This window comes from Tupaia chinensis, unplaced genomic scaffold (assembly GCF_000334495.1).
Source record: "Tupaia chinensis unplaced genomic scaffold, TupChi_1.0 Scaffold000359_1, whole genome shotgun sequence".
Lineage (NCBI taxonomy): Eukaryota > Metazoa > Chordata > Mammalia > Scandentia > Tupaiidae > Tupaia > Tupaia belangeri.
In genome coordinates this window covers 1,543,987-1,565,852 of record NW_006159855.1, presented here as the reverse complement: position 1 = coordinate 1,565,852, position 21,866 = coordinate 1,543,987, and the positions used below count along the sequence as shown (strand labels likewise).

Below are 21,866 nucleotides of genomic sequence, written 5' to 3'. Positions count from 1 at the left end.
GACTGACCGAGGGCCTTACCCACCATACCCCCTGCTGGTCAGTTTGTCTTCTTTTTTTTAATTTTTTTTTTTTTTTTTTTCTATAAGGCACGCATGCTTTCCAGAGAGACAGAGGGACAGAAAGTGAGAAATCACCCGTCCCTGGGGAGATGGTCACGCCATGATCCCTTCTTCTCCATTCTCCTCTTGGAATTTTGGGCATGCACACTCGTATGCCTGGTATGAGTTTAAGCCACTGGGTCTAAGATTCGAACTGTGGTCAACTACATGAGAGTCCAGCAACATAATCATTATGCCATCTGCTGGTCCTTCAATCTTTGATCTTATTCAAGATGGTTTTGGCTATTCAGATTCCCTTGAGATTCCATATGAATTTTAGGATAGATTTTTTTAAAGAATTATTTTTTCTTTCTTTGTCTCTTTTCTTTCTTTCTTTTAATTTTGACCAGAGAAGGACAGAGAGAGAGAGAGAAAGAGAGAGAGAGAGGGAAAGTGAGAAATTGCCAGGTCTGGGACTCAAACCACAGCCAGCCATGTGGGAATCCAGCGCTCTTAAACACCATGGCACCTGCCAGCCCCTAAGATAGATATTTTTATTTTTGCCAAAAATGTTATCAGGATTTTGAGACCCAAAGGCTTTTTTTTTAAGAGAAATTTTTGTTATAGGGCACACACGCTCGCCAGAGAGACAGAGAAACAGAAAGTGAGAAATCACTCCCCAGGGGGTATAACAATGCTGCAACCCCTTCTCCTCCATTTTCCTCTTATAATTTTGGGTGTGTATGCACATGTGTCTGGCATGTTTTAAGCTGCCAGGTCCGGGGATCAAACTGTGGTGGACCATGTGGGAGTCCAGTGACATAACCATTATACCATCTGCTGATCTCAATCCAAAGGATTAAGAACAGGATCCATAATATTCCATTTAAAATGGGTTGTTTTCATGTAACGGTCTCAAAACTCAGAAAATCTGTACCTCCTGTAAGGAGAACACGTAGAATAGGGACAGACTAGGAGTCTAGGATGGGAGCAGAGCAGAGAGGCAGGGGCTTGGGCAGCCAACAGCACAGGACTCAGGCTTTCTTGGGCTGGCCCCATGGCCTAGTGCTTAAGGGGGCTGGATCCCACAGGGCCAACCATGATTTGAATCCTGGACCTGGTGGTTTGAAAAACACACTAGGTGTGTGTGCACGTGTACTCAAAATTCCAAAAGGATGGAGAAGTGGAGAAGGGGTTGTGGTGTGGCGTGTGCCATCACGGGGTGTTTGCTCTCTCCTTCGTTTCTTTCTGCTGAGTGCACATACCCTCTGGCAATTAAAAAAGAAGGGGAAAAAAAGAGAGAGAGAGAAAGAAAACAAGCCTTCCTGAACCCTGGAAACTTTGGGGAAGATGCCGAGGTTCCCCTGCTGGCAGCCTATTTAGCTCCCACAGGCTAGGGCCACCCAGCCTGGGCAGTTGTCAAACTTGGGGAATTTGCCTGGCCTTACCTCTCCATGGGCAGACCGTGTGAGGACCAGGCCTGGAGCGGAAGTTCTACTAGGCCTGGACCTTGGCAAGGGGTGAATACGCGATTGCACACGCGAGTAGCTCTGGCTGTGGCGGGGCGAGGGAGAACATCCCAGCTAGGGGCCCTGTCCATGGCCCCTCCATGGGTAGACACTGCCACCTTCTGGCTCTCTGTCAAGCTAAGACATACCTTTTCCTCACCAAGAGACAATAAATAGACTTAATGAGGTTTCCTTTACCTGCTAACAACCCTAGCTTCCTGGGGTCCCATGCAGGTCGCCAACGTCAGAGTCTGTAGACTCCAATCTTTATGGTCCCATGTTTAAAAACAATCTTTTGGTGACATGGAGGAAGATGCTGATCCCACATGGGCGGTAGCACAGCTGGTGTCTCAGACCCAACAATCACACTGAGCATGTGTGCATGCATGCCCCAAATTCTGAAAGGAGACTGAAGAAGAAGGGATTTCAGTGTGGCCATATCCCAGGTGGAGTGGCTTTCTCACTTTTTTTGTCTGTGTCTCTCTCTGGCGAGCACACATACCTTATGGCAAAAAAATCGTAAAAAAAGGAAAAAAAAGGATCCGGCAGGTGGCGTGGTAGTTAAGGGCACTGGACTCCCATGTGGCCGACTGCAGTTCGAGTCCCAGACCTGGCAGCTCGCTTTCTCTTCTTCTGTTCCTCTTTGGCCAAATGAAAATAAATAAATAAATAAATAAATAAATAAATAAATCTAATTAAAAATAAACAAGTATATTTTGGGGCTGGCAGTAGCATACCACTCTGCTAATTTACAGCCATATGAACAACTGGGGTTTAGTTTATGGAGATAAAGTTCATTCAGAAAAGAGATTGCTATAAATAAAAACCCATGTGCCTATGTTTGTATGCACACATATATGTACATGTATACATAAATGTGTGTGTATAAATATATATGTATATTTTTAAGGCCAGAGAACTAAGAGGAAGAGGGGGGTGACTGACTGGTTTGCTTACCAGTTGAATACATAACTGACTGTCACAAGACATTCTTTCTCAAGAAAATTCCAGGCAGGGCCAGAAGGTGGCTAGATCCCCCGCGGCAGACTGTGTAGTTCGAGAGTCGGACCTGGTGACCTAAAAAATACACTGGGCGTGTGTGCGTGCATGTGTTCAAAATCCTGACAGGAGAATAGAGGAGAAGGGACTGTGATGTGGCCATCGTCCCCAGGGGTGCTTTCTTGTTTTCCCTCTCTGTCTCTTTAGCAAGCAGATGTGTGCTATAGTAAAATGAAAAAGAAGAAAATTCCAGTTTAGGCTGATCCCACACAACCATCACTGCTAATATGCTGCTTCAGACGTTTGGGCTAATTGCAGTTTCACCCAGGCCTCCCATGTGGTCCGACCTTGTGGAGTACAGTGTCTCAGCAGAGAGCACCACCATGGTTGGGCCTCCCGTGGGTTTTGGCTAGGTCAGCAGGTGTCATGGAACATAAAGTGCTGAATTACAACATGGCTGGCTGACCTGGTGGCTTGAGCATCACACCAGGTATGTGTGTGTATGTGCCCAAAAATCCTAAGGGGGGAATGGAGAAGGGATTGTGGCATGGCCAACCACTTGGGGTGTGACTTTTTACTTTCTCTTTCTCTAATGAGAGCATGCACCCTAGAGAAAAACCTAAAAAAAAAAAAAAAAAAAAAAAAAAATGAGTGTTAAGTGTGAACTGCGCTCTGTTGCTAAGCGCCAACAAGCAATCATATCTTATGTATGGTTAAATCCCAAGTAAAATTGCCATATTGCACATGTCTTAATGAAGTCTGGATGTTAAATAAATTGTATATTCCCTTAAAAAGAAAAAAGCTATCCAGAACTGAGAAGTCCAGCAGTTATGATACAGACTAGCCTCTTTCCTTCTGGTCTTCTGTGGCATGCCATGGTTTGCATGTGCCTCCCAAAGTTCATGTGTTGGAAATTTAATCCCCAGTGAAACAGTTCTGAGAGGTGAGACCTTTAAGAAATGATTAGGTCATGAAGGCGCTGCCCTCATGAATGAATCAACGTTGCTAAGGTGGGAGCGGCTGCTAGTAGAAGGGTAAGTTTGACCCCCATCTTCTTTCTGTCTTTCAAGTTTACTCATTTTACTTTCTGCCCTGAGATGACACAACACAAAGGCCCTTGCCCAAGCTAGCACCATGCTCTCGGACTTCCCAGCCTCCAGAACTGTGAGCCAATAAACTTCTATTGTTCATAAATTATCCAGTCTATGGTATTGTTACAGCAACGAAAAGTGGACTAAGACACAAATACCTATTTCTTGTTATAAATCACATCAGGCTAGCTCAGAGGCACAACAGTAACATACTGCTCAAGAGAAGCCGGTCCCTGGGCCACAGGAGTTATGGAGGTTAATGCAGCTGAATACCACATGGCTAACTGCATGGTTTGAGTCCTAGACCCAGTGACTTGAAAATCACACTAAATGTGTGTGCATGCATGCCCAAATTTTCAAAAAGAATGGAGAAGAAGGGACTATGGCATGGCTATCCTCCCTGAGAGGAGATTTTTTTTTTACCTTACCTCTGTCTCTGTCTCTCTCCAGCAAGTACATGTACCTTATAGCAAAAATACTTTATTTTTATTTTTATATTTTTTAGCAAAAATCTTTAAAAAAAAAAAATAGAAGGGACTGGCTGGCAGATGGCATGGTGGTTAAGGGCACTGGACTCGCCAGTTGGACCTGGAAGCTTGCTTTCTCATTTTCTCTCTATCTTTCTCACTCTGTCCCTCTCTGGTCAAATTTAAATAAATATATAAACAAATAAATAAAATTAAATAATACTTTTTTTTTTTTTGAGAGGTTTTTACTATAGGGTGCGTGAACTCACCAGAAAGACAGAGAGAGACAGAGATACAGAAAGCAAGAAACCTCCCCCTCAGGGGGGATGGCCAAGCTGCAATGACTTCTCCTCCATTCTCCTCTCGGGATCTTGGGCACACATGCACATACCCCTGACGTGAGTTTAAGCCATGGGGTCTGGGGCTCCAACACAGTCGGCTACATGGGAGTCCAGCGACGTAGTCATTACGCCATCTGCTGGTCCCAATAAAATAATTCTTAAAAAAGAAAAAAGAAAAGAAAAAGAGAAGGAGAGAAAAGCTGGATTCCAAATGGTGACCATGGTTTGAATCCCCAGCCTGAAACATGCCAGGCACAAGCACAAGTGCACAAGAGCCACTGGGCCAGATGGGCTAGGAAGAAAGGGACTGCGGCATGACCAGACCTTGTGGAGGATGCTCATCTCTCTCTCTCTCTCTTGTGCACATGCTCTATGGCAAAAAAGGGGAAAAATTTCATAATATCAAAGTCACATTTAGCCTCACTTATAAGCCTTCCTTTAAGGCTCTATGTGAACTGGTCCTTGCCCATTCCTCTGAGCGCACCACCTGCCTCTCTCTGGCTCACCATACTCCAGGTACACTGATCCTTGGGTCTAGCATTCCAAACCTGTTTCAGCCTCAACACCTTTGCACTTACAGTTCCTCTGCTCAGAATGTCCTGCACGCTGATGGCCTGGGCCTGGCTCCTTCTCAGCATTTGATTTGCTGCTCAAAAGTCAGCTTGTGAGGCCTTTCCTGGCCCCACAGTGTAGAAGCGCCTTTCATTTATGTTCTATGCTCTCATTCGACTTCATTTTCTCCTCCACGTGTATCCTTCTGCAGCTTAAGCTGCAGGACTCCCTCACACGCATAGGCCCCTTTCTAGGGTTAATACCTAATTCTGTATTATTTTCTTTAAAAACACTCCCCTGTCCTGCAAACCCGACTGTGAAAGCCTTAGGCCCCACTGAGTCGAAATCTATTTGTACCTAGAACAGAAGACCATGCTGCATTTGGTACATCCTGTGCCTGCCTCTGGCAGAAAGACAAACTCAGCATTCCTCCTGCCAGCCCATCTCAACAGGCCCTTGGCCTCCCCATTTCTACAGCGCTGGGTGCCAAGAGGCAGCCGTGCTCGAAAAGCTTGGTAACTGCCCCGCTCGGTGTGTTCTGGATTTGCGGGGAGGGAGTATCTAAACACCAAGAGCCTTGAGCCAGCTGGTAGCCTAATGGTTGTGGCAGCTGGATCCCACATGGCCGACTGCGTGGTTGAGTTCTGGACATTATGGCTTGAGAAACATGCTGGATGCTCGTGTGTGCATGCCCAAAATCTCAGGAAGGAGAATGAAAGAGAGGGATCAGGGCGTGGCCAATCCCCCTGAGGGTTGCTTTTTCACTTTCCTTTTCTTTGGCAAATGCATGAGCCCTATGTCTCTCTCTCTCTCTGGGTCTCTTTCCAGCAAGTGCATGTGTCCTATGGCAAATTAAATAAGTAAACTCCAAGATTTGCTGTCTGTGCTTCTCTGTTCTGGATACCCCTTGACTCTGCCAAACACATTAGCAGCTGCATCCCTTCAAAGTACCCATGAAAAGGATTGAAAAATTACTTTTCTTTGCAGTCTGCAAGGTTAATCCTGATGTCTATCATCTACCCCACCTCTCAACACCCTGGGCAAATGTTTAGCATGCAGGACCCATAACCGTACTTCCCCACTGCAGACCTGACTAATGGATTACAGAACTCTTTCCAAGTGGGCTGCTACTATGAAACCACTACCAATGGATCTGAGAGAAAACCTGTGTTGCCTTTTAATGAAACTCAGGTCTAAATTAATAAAGAAGCAAATCTGGTTGAGAGGAAAAGGGCTAGTGTTTGCAATGAATTCCCACATCCATGCTGGGTACCAGAAGGCCAGTTCTAAGGCTGTATTTTCTTTGTATTTTTTCCCCCTATGATATAGAACACTTGCATACACATGTGAGAGAGGGAGAGAGAGGGAGGGGAAAAGAGAGAGAAAAAGAGGACCAGCAGTTGCCATAATGGCTATGCCACTGGACTCCCATGTAGTCCACCGCAGTTAGAGTCCCAGACCCGGGCATGTGTGCGTGTGTGCCTAAGATCCTGAGAGGAGAATGGAGAAGGGATTGCAGCATGGCCATCCCCCCTGGGGGGTGATTTCGCTTTCTGTCTCTGTCTTTGTCTTTCTGGTGGGCGCACATGCCCTATAGCAGAAACCTTTCCAAAAAAAAAAAGAGAGAGAGAGAAAGTACCTTTGGTAGGGTTTCATCTCACTATAATTGCTGTTTCCTAGCACCTCCAGTTCCTCTGGGTCTTGGGTACTGGGTGTCCCTTGTTTCGGACCGACTTGGAGATCTGAACCTATGGCTGGCACGTGGCATCCAGTACTTCAAGGCACTCCATTACTGCTGCCCACCGTGGCTGGGTGCCAAGGACTTTAAAATTCTTTTTTAGTTGTTAGAGGGTGGGTGCATTCACCAAAGACAGAGAGACAGAAGGAGGGAGAAAGTACCCGCCAGTGGGGCATGGTCATGCTATAATCCCTTCTCCATTTCCCCATCCTGTTGGGATTTGGAACACACACCTTTATGCACCTGGTGAGTATGAATATGAATCCGTGGCAGGAGTCAGGATTCGAACTGGTTGGTCATGTGGGTCTGGCTCTGTTAACCACTATGCTACGGGGCTGGCCTACCAAGGGTGTATTTTCTATTCAGTCAAGTAAGGGAGGCCTCAAGGGACTTCATGATATATCCCATGACACCGTTGGAAAAAAAAAATCACTGACCTGGAACTGGAAATCCTGCTCTGTTCTGGGCTAATGACTAACTTCCTCATTCCACATGTGGGGTCACAATGCATGTTAAACGGTGTGAGGCAGGAGAGCCTGATAAAGCAGCATTCACAAGTAAGGGAAGAAAGAAACCCAGATACACTCTTTAGTGGTTCTTATGAGGGTGCCCTGGTTAACTCTCCTAGAACCTGGCAGGAGAGTGTCGCCCCCTGGTGGCAAAAATAAAAGCATAAGAACGCAGATGCTGAGTGAGTTTAACAGCTGCAGGCAAGCAGGTCTGAGAAATCTAAGCCAATGGAGGCTGGGGCTGTCCCACACACCTGCTACTTCCTGCTTCTGCTGCTTCTCTTGGCAACCCCCCTGGTTGTTTTCCCACACTGGTTGTTACACTCCTCGCCACTCTCCTGGGTCCCCCCAACTACTCATCTACCTCACTCTCTGCCTCCCACGTAACCATGGTAAAGAGAGACCAGCAGGCAGGAGCCATGCAGCTCCAGTTTGGCGGTTGGCTCCCGCCCCATCCCTGATCTCAACCACCTCTCCCCTTCGGCAGGAGCCATGCAGCTCCAGTTTGGCGGTTGCCCCCCCCCCCATCCATGATCTCAACCACCTCTCCCATCACTGTCCTCTCAGGGCATCTTCAGCTTCCTCTCTGGCTTAGTTTCCTCAGCATTTAAACTAAGAACATCCCCAGCTTAAAAACAAACCAAAATGAGGATCAGCAGGTGGCGTAATGGTTACATTGCTGGATTTCCACAGAGTTGACTGCAGTTTGAGTCCCGGACATGGTGGCTTAGAACTCATTCTGGGTGCCTGTGCATGCATGCGTGCCCAAAATCCTAGGAGAATGGAGGGGAAGGGATAGCGGCACGGGCCATCCCCTCTGGGGAGTAACTTCTCACTTTCTGTTTTTCTCTGGCGAGCACATGCACCCTATAGCAAAAATCTCTCTAAGCAAACAAACCAAAACCAAAACAAAAAACCCAGGTCCAGCCTGGTGGCAGAGTTGATAGCAAACTGAACTGCAGGGCTGGACGTCACGTGGTTGACCTGACAAGGCCTGAAAACACAATGGGATTGTGCACACACACAAGACCCTGATGAGCCAGAGGGCTGGGGAAGGTGATTGTGAGGTGTAACCAGATTCTGTTGGGGGTGTTTCCTCTCTCTCTTACCACAGATAAAATAGGTAAAACTTTAAACAAATAAACAAACAAAACGAAAATCCCAGTCCCCAAAGCCTTCCTTCCATCTAGCACTTCTCTCTCTTTCAGTTTTACTATGGGGTATGTTCACTTGCAAGAGTGACACAGCAAGAGCGAGAGAGGGGGAAAGAGAGAAATCACACCCCAGGGGGATGCCCATGCCACAATCCCTTTCCCACCAGTTTCTTCTCAGGATATGGGGCATGCATGCACACGCACCTGCATGATTTTCAAGCCACAGGGAAATCAGCCTCGTGGGATCCAGCACCTTAACCTCCATGCCACCTGCTTGCCCACACCTTCCCCTTTCTTCTTCTGTCTTGGAAGAGAAGTCTACACGGGCTCCTCCCACTTGGTCTCCTCCCAGCCCGTCATGCCCCTCTGCTATTGGGCTCCTACCTCCACCACTCCAGCCTCCTCACTCCTTGGCAAATAAATGAAGAAATGGCATCTGCCAAGGTCACCAACAGATTCTCTTTCTCTTTTTCATTTTTTTTTAATTTGTTTTTATTTCTTTGACTCAGAGGCCCAGTGGGGAAGAGTTACCCTAAGCAGGCTCTTCATGCTATCATCTAGCCCAGTCTCGGCCAGCCGGGATCACAAGCATGCTTGCCGCATGTACAGGGAAGCCTGGGCCCTGACCTGGGACCTTCCCATGAGATTCGGGTTGCATTACTGCCGTGCCACTGCCTGTTCCCTGACGGCCTCTTGATCGCCAGATCCATGGGACACTTTTCAGTGTTCATTTATTAGGTCATCGGGAAAGTCATGATATATTTTTATATATTTTTTTTTAATGTAAAAATGCATCATGACTGGGACCAGCAGTTAGTGTAATGGCTATGTTGCTGGACTCCCACGTAGTAGACCGCAGTTCGAGTCCCGGACCCAGTGGCTTAAATCCATGCTGGGCGCGTGTGCGTGCGTGCCCAAGATCCTGAGAGGAGAATGGAGGAAAGGGATTGTGGCGTGGCCATCCCCCCTGGGGGGATTGGAACATGCCCTATTGCGAAAACCTCTCCAAAAAAAGAAAAAAAAAATGCATCATGACTTTCCACACAACCTGATATTCGTCCACTTTATAGTTTCCCTAAGGACCATCCCTTGTAAGCTTCTCTCCTGAGACATCTCACACTTCCTATGACTGCACCTTCTGGGTCTCCTTTTCCTCAGGGGCCCTTAGGTGTGGTGCCCCCCCAGTTTCTCATCAAGGATCCCTCCTGTCTCTCTGAACAATCTTATCAGACCCTTTTCCATGCTGAGAATGGTGAATAGTAAATAACATATCAAACGAAAATAACTGTGCAGAGGGCCGGCCAGTGGTGAGTGGTTAAGGCGGCTGGGTCCCACATGAACCATTCAGTAGTTCGAATTGGGACCCAGAGGCTTGAAAAACACACCAGGTGGGTGTGCAGACATGCCCAAAATCCCAAGAGGAGAATGGAGGAGAAGGGATTGTGGTGTGGCAGTCCCCGCTTGGGGGAATGTGTGTGTGTGATTTCTCACTTTCACTCTCTCTCTGGTGAGTGCAAGGGGTCTATAGCAAAAATTGAAAAAGAAAAGAACTGTGTATGAACACAGGAAGCTATGTGGAGGAAGACAGCTGAGGGAGGAACCACAAATACTGAAGAAGGGCTGGGGACCTGACAGACCTGGGGAGAAATAACGGGTCCTTCCATATGACTGTGAGAAGTTAGTATACCACCCAAGTCCTGGGTTTCTTGTCCACAGAACTGGGATAAGAATAGTACCTACTTCATAGGGTTGTTATGAGGATCAAGTGGGGTGATTAAGGAGCAAGCACTCAGGGCATGCAGTTGTCAGCATGAGGACTGTCTCCATTGTTATTTGTGGGAGAGAAGCAATGGAGACAAGTGAGTTCAAACAGAAATGGTGGTTTGGATCCAAGTTTTGAAACACAAGAGGGCAGTAGATTGGAGGGGTCTATTTGGAAGGGCATTCCTAACCCTAGAATGCAGATGACACATTACGGGGCTGGGAGCAGAGAGGCAGACTGGCCCCTTCCCGAGGCTGCTGCTCTCCTCTGGCCATCTGGACGACCTTGTGAGCACCTGACGGTGCATGCGGCAAGCAGCCAGGCAGCTAGGCACCGTGCCCTGGTGCAGTCCATTCCTGAGATAGTCTGCCCTGCAGTGGGGGAGGTGCTGGTGGATCAGAATGTTAAACAGCTTGGAGCTGGGGAAGAAAAAGGTCACCTATGGGGCCGTGTCCTGCAGGAAAGGACACAGTTACTGAAAGAAGGAGCCCCAGTTCCTAAGACGTACACTGAATCTGCCCTGCGTGATTGTGCAGCTGCCACGTCCTGACCTACAGGTGGCTGCTGTTTTTCCACGATTAGAGATGTCAAGAGGGGACCTGTGGTGTCTGGAGCCAGCTAGTACAGACTCATGAGAACCAACTGTTCAATTTTTAGGGCCAATGGCGTGGGGGTCAAGGCAGCTGGATCCTTTATGCCTGATCTGTGTTGAGTCCCGGATCCTGTGGCTTGAGAAACAAGCTAGGCACATGTGCAAGTGTGCCCAAAATCATAAAAGGAGATGTGGAGGTGAAGAGAATGTGGTCTGACTGTCCCCCATGGGGCTGCTTTCTCACTTTCTCTTTCTTTTTCTCTATGTCTCTTTGGAAAGCACACATGCCCTCACACAAATTATAAAAAATTTTGTTTTGCAGGAATTTTACAAACCATTGTTAAGCACAGCCATTTTGGGGACCAGCAGATGGTGTAATGGTTATATCACTGGACTCCCACAGAGTCGACTACAGTTTGAGTTCTGGACCCGGCAGTTTGAAACTCACACTGCGCACATGTGTGTGCATGCCCAAGATCTTGAGAGGAGAATGGAGAGGGATTGCAGTGTGACCACCCTCCCCAGGGTGTGATTTCTCGCTTTCTGTCTCTCTTTCTGCCTGTCTGGTGAGCGTACATGCCCTCTGGCAAAAAATCTCTCTAAAAAAAAAATAATAAATACAGACTTTTTAAAAAAGTTGTTATATAACTTTACAATCAAATAAATTACATTAAACAACTCATACCTAATTACTTTACTAGTCTCTCTGCAGTAGAGGATTTTACATTTTGGTATGGATATGGTGGGGGTACTCTGTAATGGAAATACACAGCTTGTCTTCATGTTGGCAATTGAAATTGGCTATGATGGAAGAATTTATCTCACAGAAGTCAGCAAGTACTTCAAATAAGTGCACACACATAAACACACACTTGTGCCTCGGGGCCGGCGGTTAAACGTTTACCAGCATCTCACTGCACAAACCGATTCCAGGAAGCTTGTCTTTGGCCATTTCTCACGAGTTCAGTCACCCCCATCTGCCCCAAATAAATAAGGCCTGAGTCCCATTGCAGACTTTCAGTCTCCCCATTCCAATATCCCAGTGTGAGCTGTTTGCCATGTCTAACTCTCACTGGCCGCACACCCCGCAGAGGTAAGAACAAGGGGGCCTTTACTGACCAACCATTGCCTGAGTCCTCCCTTGGTGAAGTTCTTGTTTAACTCTCACAACATCAGCCCGAGGCTGGTACTAAACCGTCCCTCTATCCATTTCTCAGATGACAAAGTGAGCCATGGAGAAGCAGTGAGTGGAACCAAGACACACAATGAAGACAGGGTTAGGGGCTTTCCTTTTTTAAATTAAATTAAATTTTTTAATATAAATTTTGGGAGGGGGCACGGATGCACACATGTATAGTATATGTGTGTGTGTATGTATATATATATATATACATATACTATATATAACATAATATATATGCATATATTTTTTTCCCTCCCCAAGCCGCTGGGTCCAGGACTTGAACTGCATTCAGTTATGTGAGATTCAGTGCCATAACCACCATGCCACTTGCTGGCCCCATTTTTTTTAAAGATCTTTAAAAATTTATTTTTATTTGTTGTTATTATTTATTTATTTAGGAGAGGTTTTTGCTATAGGGCATGTGCGCTTGCCAGACAGACAGAGATAGAAAGATAGAAAGCGAGAAATCACCTCCCAGGGGGATAGCCACACTGCAATCCCTTCTTCTCCATTCTCCTCTGGGGATCTTGGGCACACACGCACACGTGCCCAGCGTGAGTTTAAACCACCAGGTTCGGGACTTGAAATGCAGTCAACTACATGGGAGTCCAGCGACACAGTCGTTACGTTAACTGCTGGTCCATTTATTTTTTGATTTGCCCAGAGAGAGACAGAGAGAGAAAGAAAAAGAAAATGAGAAAGCAAGTCACCAAGTACAGGACTTGAACCATGGTTGGCCATGTGGGAATCTAGCACCTTAATCACCATGCTACCTGTTGGCCCTATTAAAAAAAAATTTTTTTTTAAATTTGCCAGAGAGTGTATGTACTCAGAGACAGACACAGTGACAGAGAGGGAAAGTGAGAAACCATATACACGCAGGGGCATGAACACACTACAACCCCTTCTCCTCCATCTCACCCTCCTTCTGGCATTTGGGGCATACACGCATGCGTGCCTGGCATGTTTTTCAAGCCACAAGATCTGGGACTTGAATCACACAGTTAGGCATGTGAGCTCCAGCTCTCTTAACTATCATACTACCGGCTGGTCCTGTAATTTTCCTTTTTTAGGAGGCCTCTGCTAACCATTAGCTCTACTAATAAGGAATACCCTGATGATCTGATAAGGGCATTTGACTGAGTGGTTCCGTTGGCACCCTTCAGACTGCCAACTGATTTAGCTTTCACCTACCACAGGGCACTGTTCTGCCGAAGTTTTATTGTCCTTAGTCACACACAATAAAACTGTGGACTCACAGGATGTGGCCTATCTGAAGTCTCTAGAAGACATCAATGAATACACAAGACTCTTCCAGAGTTAATGATCCACAATTTCAGTTGATGTAGTGCTTCTAAGTCAATCAATTATTAATTAAGAATTGAGATTCAACTATGTTACCAACGTAGCGTTAGACCTGGCTACCTCTCATGAAAGCTAATGGCCAGAGAGTTTAAATTACTTACTGAAAATTACACAGTTGTTAAGAGGTAAAGACAGGATACTCATGAGGGTAGTCCGATTCCAAAGCCCCTGCATCAGAAAGAGGGTGTGTGTGTGTGTGTGTGTGTGTGTGTGTGTGCGAGAGAGAGAGAGAAAGTACCCCCCAGAGGGGATGGTCATGCCCTCTACTCCATCCTCTCCCCTTTCAGGATTTTGGGCAGGCATGCACACAAGCCCAGAGTGTTCCTTGAACTGCACAGTCAGTCATGTGGGATCCAGCTGCCTTAACCACCACACAGCTGATTGGCCCCAAGGATACTTTTAATGTACAAGTAATATTTTCTTAAAGGTTAGAAAGTATTGCAAGGTGGAATCTGAAACAATATCAGTGAGCTTTTTCTATTCTGTTAAATTCATATCCAATGTTGAATGGAATCTTTCATCTATGCCTTTTTTTTTTATTTATTATTTTTTTTAATACAGGATCTCAGGTCAGCAGGTGGCATGGTGATTAAGGAACTGGACTCCAAAATGGTTGACTACAGTTCAAACCCTGGACCTGGCAGCTTGTTTTTTCACTTTCTCTCTCTCTTCCTCTCTTTCTCTGTGTCTCTCTCTGGTGAGCACACAGGCCCTAGAGCAAAATTTTAAAAAATAATAGTAATAAATAAAATTAAACAAATAATTCTTTAAAAAAAAAAGAAATACAGGGTCTCACCATGTTGTCCATGTTGCGATCCTTCTGCCATAGTACTCCCAAGTTGCTAGGATTACAGGTGCACACCACCACATCAGGCTTCCAGGTTTTACTGGGAACTGAACGTAAGCTTCCATGTGGTCCTACCCTACAGAACACAAAGTTTTAGCTGCATGCACCTTGCAGCTGGGTAAACGGCTTTTATTTTTCTTAAGAATTATTTATTGGGGGCCAGCAGGTTGTGTGGTGGTTAAGGGTGTTGGACTCCCACTTGGCTGACTGTGGTTCAAATCCCGGACCTGGCAGCTTACTTTCTCTCTCTCGCTCTCTATTTCTCTCTGTCCCCCTCTGGCCAAATTAAAATAAACAAACAAAGTTAAATAAAATAATTCTTTTTTTTTTTAAATTGGGGAGGGGCCAGCAGGTGGCATGATGGTTAAGGGTGTTGGACTCCCATATGGCCGACTGCAGTTTGAGTCACAGCCCTGGCGACTTGCATTCTCTCTCTCTCTGTCTCTGTCCCTCTCTGGTCAAATTAAAAATAAATAAATAAAGTCAAATAAAAATAACTTTTAAAAAATATTATTTATTGGGGGACCAGTGGGTAGTGCGGTGGTTAAGATGCTAAACACTCCCACGTGGCCAACCACAGTTTGAGTCCTGGATATGTTGACTTGCTTTCTCATTTTCTCCCTCTCTCTCTCTCTCTCTGTCTCTCTTTGGTCAAATTAAAAAATAAATGTGTGAATAAGTAAACTTAAATGGATAATTCTTTTAAAAAATAATAATAATTTATTGCAGGACCAGCAGATGGCATAATGGTTATGTTGCTGGACTTGCACAGAGTTGACCACAGTTCAAGTCTCAGACCTGGCGGCTTAAAACTCATGCTGGGGGCTTGTGTGTATATGCCCAGAATCCTGAGGCCTGAATGGGGAGAAAGGATTGAGGCCATCCCCCCAGGGGGCGATTTCTTGCTTTCTGTCTCGCTGGCAAGCGTATGTGCCTTATAGCAAAAACTTCTCTCTAAAAAAAAAAAAAAAAAAAAAAGATCTCAATAGATGCAGAGGTATTTGACAATATCCAACACCCATTTCTGATTAAAAAAATTATTATTTCAATCTTATTTATCATCATTATTATTTTAAATTTGACCAGAGAGAGAAAGTGAGAAAGCAAGTTGCCGGATCTGGCAGTTGGTCAAGTGTGAGTCTAGAACCTTAACCACCATGTTACCTGCTGGCCCCCAAGGATGACTTTTTAACATCGCGCATTGGTCATTTGGAAAATGTCATGCAAGTCTTCTGAAATTGCAGATTTTCAATATATAATACAATATGAAAATATCTCATTTGGTAATATTACCACGTGCCTTAGAGGCTTTTTAAAAATTTTATTATTATTTTTAATTTGCTATAGGGTGTATGTGTCCAGCAGAGAGAAACAGAGGGAAAATGAGAAATCACCCCTTAGCTGGGATAGCCACGGGCAATCTCTTCTCCTCCACTCCCATCTTGGGATTCTGAGTACACACATACATGCGCCCAGCATGTTTTTCAAGCCATCAGGGCCAGGACTTGACTCACACATTTGGTTGTCTGGGACCCAGCCCCTGTAAGTACCATGCCATTAGCTAACCTCAGAGGCATCTTTGAGACCTGGGAGGCTCTCAAGCTCAACATGGTAATAAGATTTCCAAAAATTCTAGTTTTCCCTTGAATGTTCAAATTTTATCACTGGCAACAAATATTATCAATGATTTTCTTTTTATTTTTTTGAGAGGTTTTTGCTATAGGGCATGTCTGCTTGCCAGACAGACAGAGAGAGACAGAAAGACAGAAAGCAAGAAATCACCCCCCCAGGGGGGATGGCCACGCCACAATCCCTTCTCCTCCATTCTCCTCTTGGGATCTTGGGCACTCACACACATGCACCCCACGTGAGTTTTAAGCCACCGGGCCCGGTACGTGAACCGCGGTCGACTCCGTGGGAGTCCAGCGACATAGCCATTATGCTAACCGCTGGTCCCACTATCAATTATTTTCTTGAAGCAACTGGGTCACTTCATTCATTTTTGAGGAAATAACTGCCAAGTATCAAGTCTGAAAACTATGACTTCTCTACCACTTGTTCTATTTTGTTGTTGTTAGAGATTTTTTTTTTTTTTTTTTTTTTTGAGATTTTTTTTTTTTTTTTTTTTTTTTTTGCTATGAGGCATGTGTGCTCACCAGAAACACAGAGACAGAGAGGGAGAAAGTGAAAAAGCATCCACTATCCACTATGCAGGATGGTTTGCCTTCTCCATTTTCATCTCAGGATTTTGGGCACACACGTACACACGCCTGGCATGAGTTTCGAGTTGCCAGCTCCGGGACTCCGACCACAGTTGGCTGCATGGGAGTCCAGCACCACTATGCTACCTCCTGGCCCTGCTATCAGTTGTTCTTTCAAGTTAGAATGGAATGATATAGACCCAAGTCAAGATTTAATAAAATTATTTTCTAAATGCCTTATTAAGGATATTTTATGTAAAATAAATTTTTAAAAGAACTCTGGAGAGCACGATAGTAGCACAATCTCTACTAGTACAGTCTGGTGGCTCTGTCATGGCTCGTGGGATGACACTGCTTTCGTACCACCTGTATAAATGTCAACGCAGTGTGAAAATAAAGTGGTATCTCAGCATTATTGTGAAAATAATAACTATTTACTAGGGCACGTGCATTCAGTGGAGAGAGAGAAAACCCCACCCAGGAGGGATGGCCACGCCACAATCCCGTCTCTTCTATTCTCCTCTTGGGATTTTGGGCATACACGTACATACGCTGGTATGACTTTTAAGCCTCCAGGCCCAGGACTTGAGCCATGGCTGGCCATATGGGCATCCAGTGCCTTAACCATTATACCACCTGCTGACCCCTGAATATAATTTTGATCTCAGAGACACAAAGGATCTTAGGATCACCTCCCCCAAGTTCCAAGGACCATACTTTGAGAATGTTGCGCTAGGCTACCTAGTTCCCACCTATTTTTTCCATCTTACGCTAGTCTTTCGTCCTGTGTCCTCAGGAACAGCTCTGTGACCTCCTCTAGAGTACTGAAAGTGGGTAATGGCTTCTCCCGGCCAGCAACCACAGCTGTGGGGCGTGGCCAGCCTTCAGCAGCTGCAGCCTGGGTTTTTGTTTCTACCGGCAAACTCCCAGGGGAAGGGCTCCTCACTCTTATTCTCCTCACCTCACTTCCTCTTCCCCTCCTCCAGTCCCTTTAATTCTTCACTGACCCCAAGTTCAGACAAATTGGTAGAGGAAAAGCCTTCATTTCAAGAAAGCTACAGAGGGCGTGGTGGCGCCCGCCCTATGGCAAGAAAGCTACAGAGAGGACTGTGCTTGGACAATTTGTCCACTTAAGTAACTGCTTCTACTTGTTTTTAAAATAGGGTCTACATGTCTGGATTGTTCTTTTTCTGGTTACAAAAGTAACAGAAGCTGGGGACCAGCAGGTGGTATGGTGGTTGGGGCGCTGGATACTCCCAAATGGCCGACTGTAGTTCGAATACCGGACCTGGTGGCTTGCTTTCTCACTTTCCCTCTCTCTCTCTCTCTCTGTGTATCTCTCTGGTCAAATTAAAATAAATGAATGAATAAATAAAATTAAATATATAATAATTTTTAAAAAAAGTAACAGAAGCTCAGAGTGGCAGGTGACATGGTGGTTAAGGTGCTGGACTCCTACACAGTCCACTTTCAAGTCCTGGATCTACTGGCTTGCTTTCTCACTTTCCCTCTCTCTCTGTCTCTCTGGTCAAATTAAAATAGTAATAATAAATTGAATTAAATAATTCTTTTTTAAAATATTTATTTATTTTCCTTCAATTTGACCAGAGAGAGACAGAGAAACACAGAGAAGGAGAATGAGAAAGCAAGCTGTCAGGTCCAGGACTTGAACCGTGGAGGGTAATTTCTCATTTTCTCTCTCTCTGACTCTCTGGTGACCACATGCACCTTAGAGCAAACATCTCTTTAAAAAATAAATAAATAAAAAAGAGCTGGGACTGGCAGTGCATACCTATAGTCTCTGCTAGGAGGAGGAGGCAGGAAGATCATAACATGGTAAGACTTTGTTTTCTTTTCTTTTTAATTTTTCTATTTTTATTGGAGGGCATGTACATTCACTGGAGAGAAAGGGAGAAAGTGAGAAAGCACCCTTAGGGATGCCACAATCCCTTCTCGTCCATCTCTCCCTCCTGTAGAGATTTTAGGCATGCACACATGTGCCTGGCATGTTTTCCAAGCTGCCAGGTCCAGGACTCGAATGTGCAATTGACTATGTGGGATCCAGCCACCTTGACCATGCCACTGGCTAGCCCATTCTTTTATTTTTTTTTGTAACGAATTAAAAAAAATTTAATGTATTATTATTTTTAAATTTGCTACAGGGCATGTGTGCTCACCAGATAGAGAGAGAGAGAAAGAGAAAGTAATAAAGCAAGCTGCCAGGTCTGGGACTCGAACTGCTGTTGACCACGTGGGAGTCCAGCACCTTAACCACCAGACACCTGCTGACACCCCTTTTTTCTTTTTATTTCATCCATCACAGAGAGACAGAGAGAGGGAGTCAGGCACTTCCACTAAGGTCTTCACATCATGCTTCACCCCAGCCTCAGTCAACCCTGGTGCATCCTTGTGCACCAAGCATGTACAGGGAGGCCTAGAGACAAGCACTCAGGACCTTCTTTTTTTTTTTTTTTTTTTTTTTTGCATAAGGAGACTTTACTGAAAACAGAAAACCAAGCGAACCAAGGATATTCCGAAGAACAGGAATGTGGACTCGTAGCAAAACAAAACAAAAGAACAAAAAGGGCGGGAGAGGTCTATTTGCATTGCTGCTGTGATACCAGGTCTAGTCTTACAATGACGGAAATTTCATGTATGAGGGCTCTACCTTGTGACCTAAGAACCTCCAAATATCATTGGGGATTAGGCTTCAACATATGAATGGGGGGGGGGCACAGAAACCTACAGTCCATAGTATTTGGTGGAAAAAAGGGACAGTACAAAGGCTCAGAGGTGGGAACTTTTCCAGGGAATGGCTAGATAGATTTAGGGTTCTTGGGGAGAGGAACTACGTGAGGAAGAAGGCCAGGAAATGTCCTGAGCTATTCCGATCTCATTGCGTGAGACAGTGGGGAAGGAGCTGCAGGTACACGAGCTGTGAAGCAGCGGGTAGGGCAGATTGGTTGGGGAGAGGGCCAGGCTGCAGGCAGGGAAATCAGTCTAGAGATGACCACGAATAGCTCTGCTGTCAACGCCTCCTCCACAACCTTCTGCTCCTCCTCCTTTCCCATTTCTAATAATGGCATTGCCATTCTTCAGCCCCAGGGATGGAAGCCTGAGTCACTCTGACTCCTCCCCATCACGCCCCGTGTCCATCCTGCTGCATGGCTGCAGCTTCCAACTCCTGTACATCATCTCTGGGGCCGTAGGGGTCCTACCAGGACACTGTGTCACGCCTGCCCATGGCTCAGGGACTCTGACCTCCCTTCCTCAGGTCTCCTACCTCCCACCAGCTCGTCAAGTTGCCAGACGTTATTACCCCCTGCCCCACAAGCTAATGTCCTGGGGTGCTGGCTAGCTGAAGAGCCGGCCTACCAGCCTCCTCTCACACCGCCAGTATCCTGAAGAGCCAGCCTCATGGATTCTCCTCCCCTAAGTTCTCCAGGGTCTCTCCCTCATCAGAGATTTTCTTTTTGCCAGATGCCTCAGAAATCATTTGAACTCTTCTTGGGACACCTTTTCCTTGTGCCTGTTTGTGGGGACTGCATACGTTGTGTCTGGCTCCCACAGGGCGAGAATGACACGATACGCCACACACGAACCTTGCAACCGACAGATTGGGATTTGCTTAGTACCTCATAGCAAAAATGAAGAAAACAGTGTGGAAGGGTGGGAATGTCCAATTCCACTAATCCTAAACTGGAGGATATATGCCCATTTCTCTTTCTTCTCTTTTTTTGTTAGAGATTTTTGCTATAGGGTACATGCACTTGCCAGAGAGACAGAGATAGAAAGCAAGAAATCATCCCGTCCCCCCAACTCCCTACGGGAAGTTGGCCAGACTGCAATCCCTTCTCCTCCATTCTCCTCTTGGGATTCTGGGCATGCAGGCACATGTGCCTGGTGTTGAGTTCCAAGCCACTGGGTCTGGGATTCAAAGCACAGTTGGCCATGTGGGAGTCCAGTGACAACGATGACATTGATGTAACCATTTTACCATCTGCTGGTCTCTTTTCTTTTCTTTTCAATTGCCAGAGGGTGGGTGTGCTTGGAATGAGGGTGGGGAGGGAAGAAAGGATCCCACAATAGGGCGTGGCCATGTTGTAATTCCTTCTCTTCCATCTCTCCCTCCTGTGAGGATTTTGGGCACACATGCACGTGTGCCTGGTGTGTTTTTTAAACTGCTGGGGTTGAGATTCAAATTGTGTAGTTAGTCATGTGGTATCTAGTTTTCCAACCACTAGGACACAGAGTCAGTTCTTTCTTTTTAAGTTTTATTTTATTTTGTTTTTTTTTTGGGGGGGGGGATTTTTGTTATAGGGTTTGTGCGCTCGTCAGAGAGACAAAGAGATACAGAGAGATAGGAAGTGAGAAATTACCCCCCAGGGGGGATGGCCACACCGTAATCCCTTCTCTTCTATTCTCCTTTCAGGATTTTGGGCACATACACACCAGGAGTGTGTTTTCAGCCACCGAGTCCAGGACTTGAACCGTGGTCAGCTACACAGGGGTCCAACAACATAACCTTATTCCATCTGCTGGTCCCATTATTTCATTCTTATTTAATTATTTAGGTTTCTGCCATGGTGCATGTGTGCTCGCTGGAGAGAGAGGAGAGACAGAAAGAGGGAAAGTGAGAAATCATCCCTCAGGGAGATGTCCATGCCACCATCCCGTCTCTTCTTTTCTCATCTTGGGATGTTAGGCATGTAGGCACATATGCTCAGTGTGGTTTGCATGCTGCTGAGTCCAGGACTTGAACTGTATAGTCGGCCATGTGAGATCCAGATGCCTTGACCTCTAGCCACCTGTTGGCCCCCTTATTTTATTTTTAATTGACATAACTGTACATTCTTTTTTCGTTTTGAGCAAAGGAACTGGGAACAGAGTGAAAGAGATCAGGGGTTGTTCTGGGATGTGCTGGCCCAGGACTAGTCCTTTGATCGAGGCCTCTGAGCTTGGGGCCCCCAAACAGCCTCCCTTGGTCCCAGTCCACTGGATGCCGAGGCCAAAGCAGTAGCTCTGCCAGGCTGGGACTGGGTGAGGGAAGCTTTGATGTCAACAGTTCAAGGTCCCCATTGTGGCCCAGCTCCATTTGGCAATATTGATGGCGTGACAGTGCAGTGGGGAGCTGGAACAGAGCAGAGAGGTGGCTCCTAGTTGGAGGGAATTGGTGTGACAGGGAAAGCGGGGTATCTTAGTCGGTAATTGAACTGTTAATAGAAATACCTGAGACTGGGTGATTTATTAAAAAAACAGAGGTGGGGCTGGCCCAGATCCCAGGGAGTCAGATCCCACATGGCTACTATATGGTTATTCAAATCCTGGCCACGGTGGCTTGAAAAATATGCCAGACATGTATGTGGGTCCCAAATTCTGATGGGATGAAGAAATGAAGGAAAGGGATTGTGGTTTAACCACTCTCCAGTAAGGAGTGCTTTTTTGTAAAGTTTTGTATTATTTTTATTTTTTTAATTTTTAATTAATTAATTTTTTTGAGAGTTTTTTTTTTTTTTTG

At 45.8% G+C, this 21,866-nt stretch overlaps 1 long non-coding RNA gene across 1 annotated transcript in view; it reads right to left on the bottom strand.

Moving 5' to 3' along the window:
- LOC106735335 (uncharacterized) overlaps nucleotides 1-21,866 on the bottom strand; it is a 44,726-nt gene that overhangs the window by 1,869 nt on the left and 20,991 nt on the right. The window contains exon 2 of the long non-coding RNA XR_001370674.2: nucleotides 14,097-14,223. This is a non-coding gene — a long non-coding RNA (uncharacterized LOC106735335). The remainder of the gene's footprint in view (nucleotides 1-14,096; nucleotides 14,224-21,866) is intronic.